Source organism: Pelophylax lessonae, assembly GCF_965119305.1.
Source record: "Pelophylax lessonae genome assembly, chromosome: 12".
Taxonomy (NCBI): domain Eukaryota; kingdom Metazoa; phylum Chordata; class Amphibia; order Anura; family Ranidae; genus Pelophylax; species Pelophylax lessonae.
Genome location: NC_138779.1, coordinates 102,709,237 through 102,722,802, shown reverse-complemented (window position 1 = coordinate 102,722,802; position 13,566 = coordinate 102,709,237). Strand labels below are relative to the sequence as shown.

The 13,566-nt window shown below is 41.1% G+C and overlaps 1 protein-coding gene across 1 annotated transcript in view; it reads right to left on the bottom strand.

Moving 5' to 3' along the window:
• Positions 1–13,063, bottom strand: part of LOC309568804 (G-protein coupled receptor family C group 5 member C-like) — a 74,704-nt gene extending 61,641 nt beyond the window's left edge. Inside the window, exon 1 of the mRNA XM_082274589.1 lies at positions 12,952–13,063. The gene's annotated coding sequence lies outside the window, so the exon portion shown is untranslated. The remainder of the gene's footprint in view (positions 1–12,951) is intronic.
• Positions 13,064–13,566: the final 503 nt, after the last annotated feature.

The following is a 13,566-nucleotide window of genomic DNA, read 5'->3' as shown; positions in this document are numbered from 1 at the left end:
CCCCTGCTGTGTGGGATCACAGCGTGAGCGAGCCAGTGGCAGCGCACATGCATGCCCCCTACCTGGAAGAGCCGGATCAGGTATATATGTGGACCTGAATTAGTTAAGGGGGCGTGTCCTACGCCTATATACTTTTGCTTAAAAAGGTGTCCCTCGTTTCCCATCTCAAAAAGTTGGGAGGTATGTATTACCAGCAGTCAGGCATGTGCGGGGGTGGGTGCAGAGGGTGCCCCTTTGCACTTTGATGCCCAACGTGCCCTTTTGTCAAGCCAAAATTTCCACAACGGCGCCTATAAACAATATGGCTGCGGGCCGACCGTGCAACTGCACATGCACCATTTCCGAAGCTTGCTGGGCTCCAGAAAGCTTGTACATGCTCGCCGGCGCTTGTACATGCGCAGTGATGTAATGGCGCCATTTTTGCAAGTGAGGCACTCGGTCTCGCTGCAGCGACGGCGCCTTGTTGTCACATCAGCAGGTAGGACCAGACCCTGGACCACTCCACAGCCTCTGACTACCTCCTGCACCATGTCTGTTGCCTCTGATCAGACCACCACCTGCACCATATCCGCAGCCACTGATCACCCCCCGCACCATGTCCGCAGCCTCTGACCAGACCACCACCTGCACCATGTCTGCAGCCTCTGACCAGACCACCACCTGCACCATGTCCGCAGCCTCTGACCAGACCACCACCTGCACCATGTCCGCAGCCTCTGACAACCCCCTGCACCATGTCCGCAGCCTCTGACCAGACCACCACCTGCACCATGTCCGCAGCCTCTGACCAGACCACCACCTGCACCATGTCCGCAGCCTCTGACAACCCCCTGCACCATGTCCGCAGCCTCTGACAACCCCCTGCACCATGTCCGCAGCCTCTGACCAGACCACCACCTGCACGATGTCCGCAGCCTCTGACAAACCCCTGCACCATGTCCATTGCCTCTGACCTGACCATCACCGGCACCATGTCCGCAGCCACTGATCACCCCCTGCACCTGCCCTATTTAAAGCCATGTTCCATGTGCCCATTTTATACTTTGAGCACTTCCACCTCCAAAGGTCTCTGCACGGCCCTGTCACCACCAGTAATCTTACTACATAGCATATGGGCAGTTTAACAGTTGCATGTAAATGTTGCTTATCTTTGTGATGAAAATATAGTCTGGTTTGTACCTGGTGCTGAACCGCAGGCCTGCAGTGCCTTCCAGCAATGACTTACTGCTAATCAGCCCGGTGGCTGAGAATACATCACATTTCTTTACATTTGTGTCCCCTCTTATCACTTGGCTGGCTTTCAATTTACCCTTCTTGTAACATTGACATTCTGCATGAATGTTATTTTTTCCCTGACTTGCCTATTATTGCCATTATCTCCTGCAACATTCCAGGAACTCACAATGCTGATTTACAAGGTGCATTAACATTGGCCCAGAAACATCCAGAGATTTCAGCTGCTTACATAGAAAGCACAGGAATCCTTGAACTGGTAACATCTAGTGGGGAAATAAAACCTCACAGATGTTTCAGGGTTAGAGAATAGCCATAAATCTTCCTGCAATGGAGCTGTCTGCCAGCTCCCATAAAGTACTGCTCAGGCAGTCCTCCTACACAAGGCTGCAAACCAAGTTTTGGGCAGAACAGAAAAAATACAATGAAATGCAGATCTGGTCTTTTTTCAACTTTAAGTTCGTTTTTTTCACTTATACCTAGTGCAAGCAGTTTGGATGAGAAACACATTACCACTTGCAGACCAGCCGCCTGTAGGTCGACTCTATTACGCGAAACAACGTACCTGTATGTCGTTTCGTGTAATAGCCAGTAAGGGGGCTCTCGTGCGTTGATTGGCCAGAAGGGGAGCCAATCAGTGGGTCTGGCTGAAGAGACGTCCACCGGCCACCCACAATCTCTCCCCATAGAGACAGAACTGCGGTCTGCCGATGTAAACAAGGCAGACTGCCGTATTGTCACAGATGAACACAGTGATCCTGTGTTCCTGCTATTCAGGAACACAGATCTCTGTGTTCATCCAGTGAGTACATCCCCCATACAGTTAGAAAGCACCCCCCTAGGGACATACTTAACCCTTTGATCGCCCCTGGTATTAACCCCTTCCCTGCCAGTGTCATTAGTACAGTAACAGTGAATATTTTTAGCACTGATTACTGTAGTAATGTCACTGGTCCTCCCAAAAGTGTCAAAAATGTCAGTTAGGTGTCCGATCTGTCCGCCACAATGTCACAATCCCGCTAAAAATCGCTGATCGCCGCCATTACTAGTAAAGAAAAAATAAAAATACCATAAATCTATCCCTAGTTTGTAGACGTGATACCTTTTGCACAAACCAATTAATATACACTTATTGGGATTTTTTCCCAAAAATATGTGGCAGAACCCAAATTGGCCTAAATTGATGAAAAAATTTGATTTTTTTTTTTATTGGGAGTGTTTTATAGCAGAAAGTAAAAAATATTGTTTTTTTTTTTTTTTCAGAATTGTCGCTGTTTTTTTGTTTATAGCACAAAAAATAAAAAACACAGAGGTGATTAATTACCACCAAAAGAAAGCTCTATTTGTGGGGAAAAAAAGGACATCAATTTTATTTGGGTACAGCATCGCACAACCAGGCAATTTTTAGTTAAAGTAACGCAGTGCCGTATCACAAAAAAAATGGCCTGGTCCTTAAGGGGGTAAAACCTTCTGGTCCAGAAGTGCTTAAACCTTTCAATACACCGTTCCTTCGGCAGAAAATTTCCAAACTTGTCCTTCATTTTTTGGGCTTAAAAACATCACAACCGATTACCGATTTGTGGCCATTAACTGTCCAAATGACCGAATTTCAGCCGATATTTCGTATAGTGTATGGCCAACAATAGTTTCAAGTGTAACCAAACCCAAAACCAAATACTGTTTGTAATATATTGTAGCTTACTAGTCCTTGGTGTGGTGACTGCATTCATTTTCCTTTTTCAGATGTCTTTTGCTTTATTTTCACCTGGTAATCTTGCAACAAAAAAAAAAAGACACACTTTCTGTTCCTCGGTAGCTACGTCACTCCACCATTATATCTATGGAGAGAGTCATGGTGTTACCCTAGGCTGCTCTCCTGATATGGACTACAAACACATCCATATCTCTTCATCTACATTACAAGGGGCAAGGCAATAGGTGATTCATACAGGATAGCTAGGAAGGAAGATTTTCTTCGGTGCAGCTCCCAGGAAGTGACAATGACACAACATCTCTGGCAAGATCAATAGGTATTTTTTGTATTCGCTGATGTTCTTAGCTTGAAAAAAAAAAGAAAACTTACCCAACCATCACATCTTAGGACTGTATGCTGCAATATATTGCAGTTTCGTTCCTGGCTTTAGTTACTGTATCTATTAAGAAAAAATCTTATTGATGTTTTCATCTAACAAGAAATCCACAAAGGTATCAATAGACAACTTTTGTAGAGACCCCCAGGCACCCATTCTTGAAGTCAGTCACTTCTAGAAAAGGCTGGTGTCAGGACTAACTATTGCATAAAAATACATGATCTGGTGATACAAGAGTGAACTAAAAACGTAAGACTATTCAGATATTCCATCATGTTCACCAATGGTTTATGCTACTAGTGGTATATGGCAAACACTGTAGGTGTACTTTAAAACCACTTTCCGACTTTTGGGTGATTCGGCATCTGCTAAAAGTGATCCCAGCAGCAGATTCACCACGGGATCACTTTTAGAGGTGCGGGGAGACACGGCCGGATTAAGAGCATCATGGGCTTGGTGCTGAGGATTTTGAAGGGCCTTAAGGGCCGTGCCTTGGCATGCACCCAGAGGAGGAAGGGTGCAGCCATGCATGCCTAATTCAACATGGGATGCTGTCTCTGAAGCCCATAAACACAGGCTCAAATCATTGCCAGTTTATTATTGGTGTCTGTGCACCAAAAAATACATTTCTGTTCACTTGCTGAATTAAAGATGTGATAAGAAGTTAGAGGAAATCTCCCGAAGTGAGGGAAATTCTTCTCTTAGACAGCTGTTCCCAGATCAGGCTACCCCAGAAGATTTCTCCTTACTTCTTGTTTTGGGGACGACTCTGAAATATTGGAGTTTCTAATATTTTTTCTTTCTAGATGAGAGTGGCCAAAAAATCCAAAACGAGAGGTGGATCCTGCCAGTGAGGACACAGATAGCAATAAAAACGTAACAGGGAGTCTAACCCTTTATCACTGAAAAAAAGGTTTTGTCTTGAGATCCACTTTATTCTGATCTGTCTGTTATCCCCTGCATTTACGCAGCTCTTTGGGGGTATACTTAGATTATCCCTCCTGAAGCATGTGTAGCTTTCTGCATCATTGATTACATTTACACTTCCATGGTGAGTTTGAATCTGACTGGTGCCTGTTGCCCAACTTATTAATAGTAAATATTTTTTCCACAAGCAAGACTTTCTGGCTATATAAGAAAAATAAAGCTTGGATCAACACATTGTCAGCAAAAAGTGACTTAGGTGGGTTGGTGCAGTATAGAAATCATATCTGAATACAACATTGATGTACCATGCACACTCTAATATGCAGGTCAAGGCTTCATTTTAAGTTTTGATTGACTTATTTTCTTCAAGAGTCCATAGACATTAGATGATGCCTTGTCTTCCAGTAAGCTCATAAAGGATGGACTGTCTCCTCTTATATTCTGCTATTGCTGTGTTTATTTTGCTATACAACTCTTTGCTTAAAGAGCTGACAATCTAATGTCCCCACCCCCTACCAAACACACAAGCACACATACAATAGGACCAATTTAGACCAATTTAGAAGAAGACAATCAACCTACAATAACAAATACAAAGCATGCAGACAGCATGCAGACAGTGTACCAGATGAAAAAAAAGACTGCTAACCAATGAAATGCCAGGCTGTCCTTTGCTATTAAAATTTTTTTGTATTTGTTTTTTATTAAGCACCACTGTATGAATTACTAGGGTCTCATGCACACAGACATTTAAAGTTTTCAGAGTCCTCTAGTGTAAAATCCCTGCCTCTTTCCTATCCATAAAGAGCTGCAGGTGCCACAAGTGAATGGCTTTACTCATGGTCGTACTCATATAAGCCTGCGCATGTGAGTGTGACGTATTTCCCCAAATGTGACAATGGTACTATCGGGGCAATACAATGTAGTCGTATGCATCAACCATCAGCATTTAATTGAGTTTCTCCAATGGACAAGTAATATCTCCATAACTTCTCGGCATAATAATAGTATTTTTGGCATATTTTGGACTATTGTTTGCCTTGTTGGGTGTAAAATAGAAAAACAAATGATATGTCTCTGTGATTACCGATATTTTGACTTAATGGCAATCACCACTGAACATTGCTCTAGCTTTTGTATTAAAACATCCACAATAGTGATATCTGCAGACTGTACTGTTGTATATGTTGAAGATATCAGAAAAATTCAGTTTCTTACAATTTGCCTAAACTATTGAACTGGTTTTTTTTTTTTTTTTCTTTTATAATTCCTAGGTTATCAGCAAATTTAATGTCTTCTCTAAAAGGTGACATGTACAAAAGGTGCTGTACAAACAAGTTGCTTCAGGCATTAAACTGGCTAAGGACATTAGAAGTCACCTTGTATGGGACCTAACCAGAAGAACTTGACCTGGTGCCTAATGCTTTTGATATGATAACAGCACTCCTTGGGATCTGCTGATAACTTTTTGTACCTCCTTGGTATGTCACATTAGTATTTGATATTCTAATCCTGGAGGGTTGAAAATAACACTACTGAGCCTCAATACAATTTTGCAATTCCTAGCTTTGTGCAATGCATTAACATGTGCTATTGTGCTTTAACGTGCATTGCGGTAGGGCAGCCTATTAATTTGGAATGGCCTGAACACACAACCCAATGAGCTGAAATCTCACCTGCACATTTTTTTAGAGCAAACCACAATGCACAGATGTGAACAAATGTCTGCATTGTGGTGCACTGAACTTAGATCTCCTGTGGGACATTGGGGAGCCATTCAAAATAAATTGTGTGGTCTGTTTATTAATGAAAATATTTAAACCTGGCCTAAGGTTCAGTGTAGAAGGATACAAACTGATGTAGTAGGTTTCTAGTCGTTTCCAGGGAATAAAAAGTTTGAGGTCAATTTAAGATGCCTTTGAGTTTCCTTTAACCACTTAAGCCCCGGAAGATTTTACCCCCTTCCTGACCAGGGTTTTTTTTGCGATTTTTTACTGTGTGGCTTTAACGAACAATTGCGCGATCATGCGACGCTGTACCTAAATGAATTTGATGTCCTTTTTTTCCCACAAACAGAGCTTTCTTTTGGTGGTATTTGATCACCTGTGCAATTTTTACTTTTTGCGCTATAAACAAAAAGAACGTAAATTTTGCAAAAATAACAATATTTTTCACACTTTTTTATATGAAATTCCCCCCCAAAAAAATGTAAAAATCAAAATTTTTTAACATTTTTGGCCAATTTGTTTTCTGCTACATATGTTTGGTAAAAAATAAATTGCAAAAAGTGTATTTTGATTGGTTTGCGCAAAAGTTATTGCGTTTACTAACTAAGGGAAAGATTTCTGTAATTTTTGGTGTTTTTTTTTAACGCGTAATGGCGGCGATCTGCGATTTTTTTTGCAGTACTGCGACATTGTGGCGGACAGATCGGACCCTTGACTGACATTTTTGACACTTTTGGGGTTACCAGTGACATTACTGCAGTAATCAGTGCTATATATATGCACTGTTACTGCAAAATGACACCGGCAGGGAAGAGGTTAACTTTATTGGGGAAGGAGGGGTTAAGTGTGTCCCTAGGGGCGTGCTTTTTACTGTGATTGGACATGGCTACTAGTGTAGGAACAGTGATCAATGGTCCTACATAGTAGAACCGTATGATCACCATTCCTACACAGGGGAGAATGACAGGCGGCTTGTTTACATCAGCCGCCTGCCTTTCTCCCTCTCCACCGACGATCGCCGAGTGACCGGCGGACATCGGGTCCGCCGGTCACATGCACGGACTTCCTAGAGAACGAGCCGTGGTGGGCGCGCGCCTCCGCGGGCGCGTGCTCGCCCACTATTGGCTCACAAGGAAGTGACAGGCTAGTGACGTATATATACGTCACTTTGCCTGGCTGGGGCTGACCGCCGCCGTATATAGTCGTGCGGCGGTCGGCAACCGGTTATTTTTGATTAGTTGCCTCCGGCATCCAAGCACATATCCATTAATGCACACCACTGTATTTGATTTTGGTGAAACATTGGAGAACATTTTTTTGAATTTCATCTGAATTAAACATGTTAATTTGATGTTTACATTAGGGCTAGACAAATCCAAGGTCCCTAAAGAGATGGAAAAAGTCTACCGTTGACTAAGAAATCCTGGACATAAACTCCCTCATCAGGATTGGCTTCTCATCCGGATGCCTGTGCCTACTGCCAACAAGTGGAACTCGTATTCCTCTGTGTGCTGCAGGTTTTCTTCACAGAGCGCAGGGGAAGCCAAGTCCTGGCAGTATGCATAATGTGGCAGGTTGTCTCTTTGATGACAAATAGGTCAGGAAGCTTTTAATGATTACCACTATGTCTGGTCACTGTAAGGCTTTGCAGTAATCATTAAACATTAGAAGGATGGGATTATGAGGAATGTACAGTATATTTTATATACAACTACAGTATATACTGTATGTGTGTGTGTGTGTGGGGGGGGGGGAGCAGAACACTATGTACAGTATGTCTGCTGTGCAGAAAGGTGGTTGGGTAATAGAACTATACATACAACTGCTGTGACAAAGTCACTTTAGCTATTGAGTTTGGTATACAACAGGCTATAGATTAAGATAAGCAAAGAGAAAACTGTAAAATTCAAAAAGAGCCTTTAGACCCTCCTACTGCCTCAGAAGCAGCATGCCAATTTGTATGTGCAATACTTTACATGTAAATAAAATATTCGTTTTAGTCCCATTTAGTGCTAACCATAAAATACAAAAGGACAATAACTATGCGCAAAGCAGCTACATTCCTTTTAAATTCCAAACTTTCTATTGACATTAATGGCAAACAGGGGACAACACTCTTCTACAAGCAGCTCAAACTGATCTTAATGTTTAACCAAAGCAATCCAAAGTTGGAGTAAATACATTTTTTTACTGCGTTGTCTTGTGTGTCATTGTATGTAAAAACCTGCACACATAAGTTCCCAGTTTGGCCGTGCAAAAATATTTATGGCTGATCAACAGTGCAATAGGACACTTTATTTTTAAATGATTTTGTATTAAAAAAGAATTGAACTAGGGAAATTATCATTTTGACTTTGTTCTATGCGTTAATGGAACATGTTATTATTTATTAAGAAGTGATGCTTTAAAGCTCTAAAAAGCAGGGCCCTCTGATTCCTCCTTTATTGAACTGTATTGTAACTGTACTGTCTGCCCTAACATTGTAAAGCGCTGCCTAAACTATTGGCGCTATATAAATCCTGTATAATAATAATAATAATATTAAAGCAGCCTATTCATTTGAAACAACTGGCAGTGCACCTTATTGCACTAAAAGACACACATGAACCTTTTCTTTCAATGCACCTCACTGCAATGCTTAACATTTGTGCCTGTGCATTGAGATTCACTGATAAGATGGATTGAGGTTCATTCAAAATGAATGCATGTTAATGTTTGGATAAATGCTTATTTTACCACGTGTCGCTGCAGTGCATCAGTATGGATGGGCCCTAAAATTATTTTAATTAGAATTATTTATATAAAAAATCACAGCATAGCCATTGCCCTTTTCTAGTTTTTCTCCTTTGTCCATTTTTTCCTTTCAGTTTTATTTATAATATAGGAATATGTCCAAGTTGAAACATTTTTTCAAAAAAATACCAGGTCTTTACAAACATCATCAACAGTAAAACATACTCTATCCTAACATTAAAAAAAAAAAAAAAAACTTACAAATAATTATACATAAAACAAAAAGAGCACACTTCATGGTCTAGGTTTCCATAAAAATGTTTGTGATGATCTTTATCTCCCATCAACTGGGGGGATGGGTGATCGGTGAAGGAATGTGCATGCCCCATTCAATCATCCAGGGTAAACAGGGCCGGTGCCACCACTAGGCAAAGTAGGCGGCCATCTAGTGTGCACTGCTGCCAAGGGTGCCCAGCCGCAGGTTTTCCTACTCTCCGTCTCCCGCCGGTCTCAGCGCTATGTACGTTTTCAGTGCAGAGCTGTATGCAGGGGATGCCACTGCAGCATATAACTAACTCAGGCAGCCACTCCATCCTTACGTAGTGTCATTAGAGGCGCAGCACAGCACTGGAGAATATGTCCTGATGGAACGGATAGTGATTCCTATACTGAGTCATGTGACCCCTGACCCCCCGTGACACCACCATTCATAGGTGCCGATCTCCCTCCCGGCCTGTTCTGTACAGCGGCAGCGTCATGTGGTATAGCCTATAGTATTGAAGTAGTGGGCGCTCCGGGGTCAGTGCCTGGTGACAGCTGGAGCCTGGGGGCACCAAGGCAGGGTTTGTGCCTGGCAGAGTCGTCAGATGCAGAGCAGAGCACCGGTGAGTGAAGAACACTGACAGTGTATTACTGTATAGACTGATCTGTCCTCAGATTCCTCATATAATTCCCTAGCCTGTCCCTATACTACCCTAGCCTGTCTGTATACTACCCTAGCCTGTCCCTATACTACCCTAGCCTGTCCCTATACTACCCTAGCCTGTCTATATACTACTCTAGCCTGTCCATAACTACCCTAGTCTGTTTATATGCAGTACAATACTACCCTAGCCTGTCTATATACTACCCTAGCCTGTCCATATACTACCCTAGCCTGTCTATATGGTACCCTAGCCTGTCTATATACTACCCTAGCCTGTCCATATACTACCCTAGCCTGTCTATATGGTACCCTAGCCTCTCCATATACTACCCTAGCATGTCTATATGGTACCCTAGCCTTTCCATATACTACCCTACCCTGTCTATATACTACCCTAGCCTGTCCATATTCCTGCGGACCATGGCTGGCGCAAGCAAGCGAGCCGGAGCTGCCACGATTTGTCTTTATGCTAGGTCCCGAGGCGCTGGTGTAGGCCTACGTACCAGGGCTGAAGAAATAGGTGGAGAGGTGCCCCAAAAATCTCCACCCTCGTCACCTTCACCAGATACATGGGCGGAGCCAGGGGGAGGTGGCAAAATGAGATTTCGCCTAGGGTGTCAAAAAATCCTAAAATGTATTCTATATGAGTATTCTTAAGTTGTACTATGTTTTGTCTTCTATTCATATCCCCTGCCTGGGATAATTACAGCTGTATTTTATTTCTCATATCCTAATAAAAATATTGTACCAGAAAGATTGTTTCAAGAGATGTCCATTCTTTAAACAATCTATGAACACCTGCAGGTTCTCCTTGTGCTTGGGTTTTTTTGTATTATCTGAGTTTCTTACATGACAGAAAATAAAATGGTGGATAATAAGAAATTTTATTTGTATATTGTATATTTTTGTACATGTATTAGTACATCTATTAGATTGTAAGCTTTGGAGAGGAAACCAATGTGACTACTCTAAGTATTCTGTAAAAGGCTGCAGAAATAAATTGTTCCCAGGGATTTCCCAACTTGCTGGTTGAGTGACCATTTGGCTAGCTTCATAAAAAGGGTTATCATTTCACTGTGTTTGCCAGTGCTTATAACAGCCTAGTTTGATCAAAATGTTATGCTTAATACAATTGTTTGGCCATATCTGAGACGACAGGCATATGTCATACTCCATTGTTTTTGTGAAATCTGTTAATTTATGAGTAGCTTTATTTTTAAATAAAAACTATATTTCCAAAATTTGTTCTCCTGAACAGATTACATCGTAATGCAAATAAATTCAACACGCTGGTAGAATTCTGCAACTGATACAATTTCTGTTACTTTATGGGGCTCCTTATCACTTTTTATTAAATTATACACCACCTCACTTTAGTAAAGATGGGTACACACTATAAGAAAATCGGAAGAAAAATCCTGTACGAGGAACGATTGTTCAATTTTCGTACACTGTGTACACAACTTTCAACATCTGATTCAGACTTTCCAAATTAAAATTTTTCGAAAGGAGAAACTTCAAACTTTTTCTCATACGTGAGCAGAACTAACGATTTTTGTTAAATGACTACGGTTTTCATACGAGAAAAATCGGACACGAAAGACTGCACATGATCAAAAACAATAAACAACAAAAAAAAGCCTTTGTCGTATGAGTATTTTCATACAATTAGCACCATCCTCTGTTTCAACTTGCTGTGAAACATTAAGGAAAGCCGGACGATCATTCACCAGATTTTCTTATAGTGTGTACCCAGCTTAAGGAATGCTTGAACCTGATCAACTTTGTCTAACCTATATATCACTTTATTTCAAAAAACATAAATAACTCAAAAATCACATCAATATTAAACAAACTTAAAGGCAAAATCTTACTACCCAGGCTTTTTCTTTTCAGCTCTTTTATGCAAACCTTACTAACTCTGAATTGATCTTGGGCTTTATAACAAATGATAGTGAATACGTATAATATAATATTATATATTAATATAATATAATAATATAATATATAATATTATAATATGTAATACATGTTGCAAGGTGCTGCCATAGTGGTGAACAATGATGCACTGTTATACCTGTTTACAATTATCACACTCAGCCCCCGTTTACATTGGCGCACTTTTAACATGTTAAATCGCATGCAAAATCGCAGCCTATTACCGACAACAGCACTGTCCCAATTGCTGCAATGCCAACTTTGCGGCGCTGCACTGATTTACAAAAGTAGTTCCTGCACTACTTATGGCGATTTTGGGGGCGTTTTCAATAGACATCTGTGCATGAAGCTGCACAGATGTCATTCAAATCACCCCCGAACTTGCACTGAAATGCGGGTTCAAAATCGTGCAAGTTCAGCTGCTGAACTCATAGGATTGTGTATATGGGATTGTATGGTTGGGTTTTCAATACTGTTTTTTTTTTGAACCAGATGGACTTTTGTATTTTTTTTAACCTGATTAACTATGTAAATTTCAAACTGGGGCTCAGTGTGAACGTACCCTTAATCTGATTCACTACCACTTGGTAGAAAGTGGACTAACACACGACTTGAAAACTGTATGAAAAATACCACTTTCGAAGTGATCATACGACGATCTGATCGTGAGTATACAGCTTTCAAGAGCAGATCACGACAGTTCATCCAATATCGAATGGGACAAGCACAAAAATGTTTCTTGTACCAGATCGTACGATTTTTGTTTAATTAGTACAATTTCCATCTGAAAATACAATACTAATACAATTCAATACATTACATCACTTCCGATTTTTTATTCTGCCATATAAGAATTTTCAAAACTTTAGTAACCTATTCAGTTTTAAAACGTGACTAGCAAGCAAAAAAAAGTCAGACAATCTGTCGTCTGATTTTCAGATTGTGTGTAAAGGGCTAGGTTCACACTTTTTGTATTTTGTTTTCATTTGTTTTTTTAAAGCAATTTTTGATGCACAGTTTGTTCAATGTTATTTGCCCCAAAACGCATGAAAGTGGAGCAAGTCCTAGCCCTGAACTTTTTTCAAAAATGTTCTGCAGCGCACAGATATGAACAGCCTCTATTTACAGCATTGCCTTTTAGTGCACTGTAGTGCGCTCAGACGCAAACGTTAAAATACAAACGTGTGAACTGCACTGTAGCGCAGAAGAGAAGTCATCTTTGTATCAAAGCCCAAAGTAACGAAACAAAGAAAGTTCAAACAGTCCACTGTGTCTGTCGATTTATATTGTTTCAAAACAAAAACAGAACCACGTGGTCACCCAGTACAAAGTTTTATATTTTCTATAAAAAAGTAGGGAACTGCTACACTGTACTCACCGCATGCACGTCTCTAGCTGGCTAGGTTTCCGTTTTGCAGCCTGGAATTCTATCAAGTGTTTGGATGAAGAGCAGACAAAGTATTAGAGCCCCCTCCTCTATGTGACCAAGCCTCTAACAAGTGGAAGGAGATTGCTCACCCTCCCAACAGAAAGAGGTGAGCACAGAGGGGGCTAAGGGTGGAGCCATACGAATTACTCAGCCTTCCATCAGCAGCCACCCCTCCAATGCCCACACTGCTCCAGCTAGGTAATCTTGAGATATTTGGCAGGCGGACACTGAATAATGTTGGTATGGCTAGATAAACACACAGAAATGTGTTGCTCAACACTTGCAAACATTTTTTATACTTCTTGTACAAAGGCATTTCATGCTTCGAAGACAAACAAACTAGAATCTCATCATATCCAAATATTATTAACTCTGAGTTAGAAGAATATATCCACAAAGCATGGCCCCAACTGTCCCTCATTTGGCATCAAACCCCTCATTCCACGTTAAATGTCCATGCTAGACTTCTGTTGTAAAGATCTGTATGAATAAATGTACTGTGTAAATGAGAAGTCCACATTTGGAAAAAAGAAAATGCATCCATATTGCATAATGGAAATATTT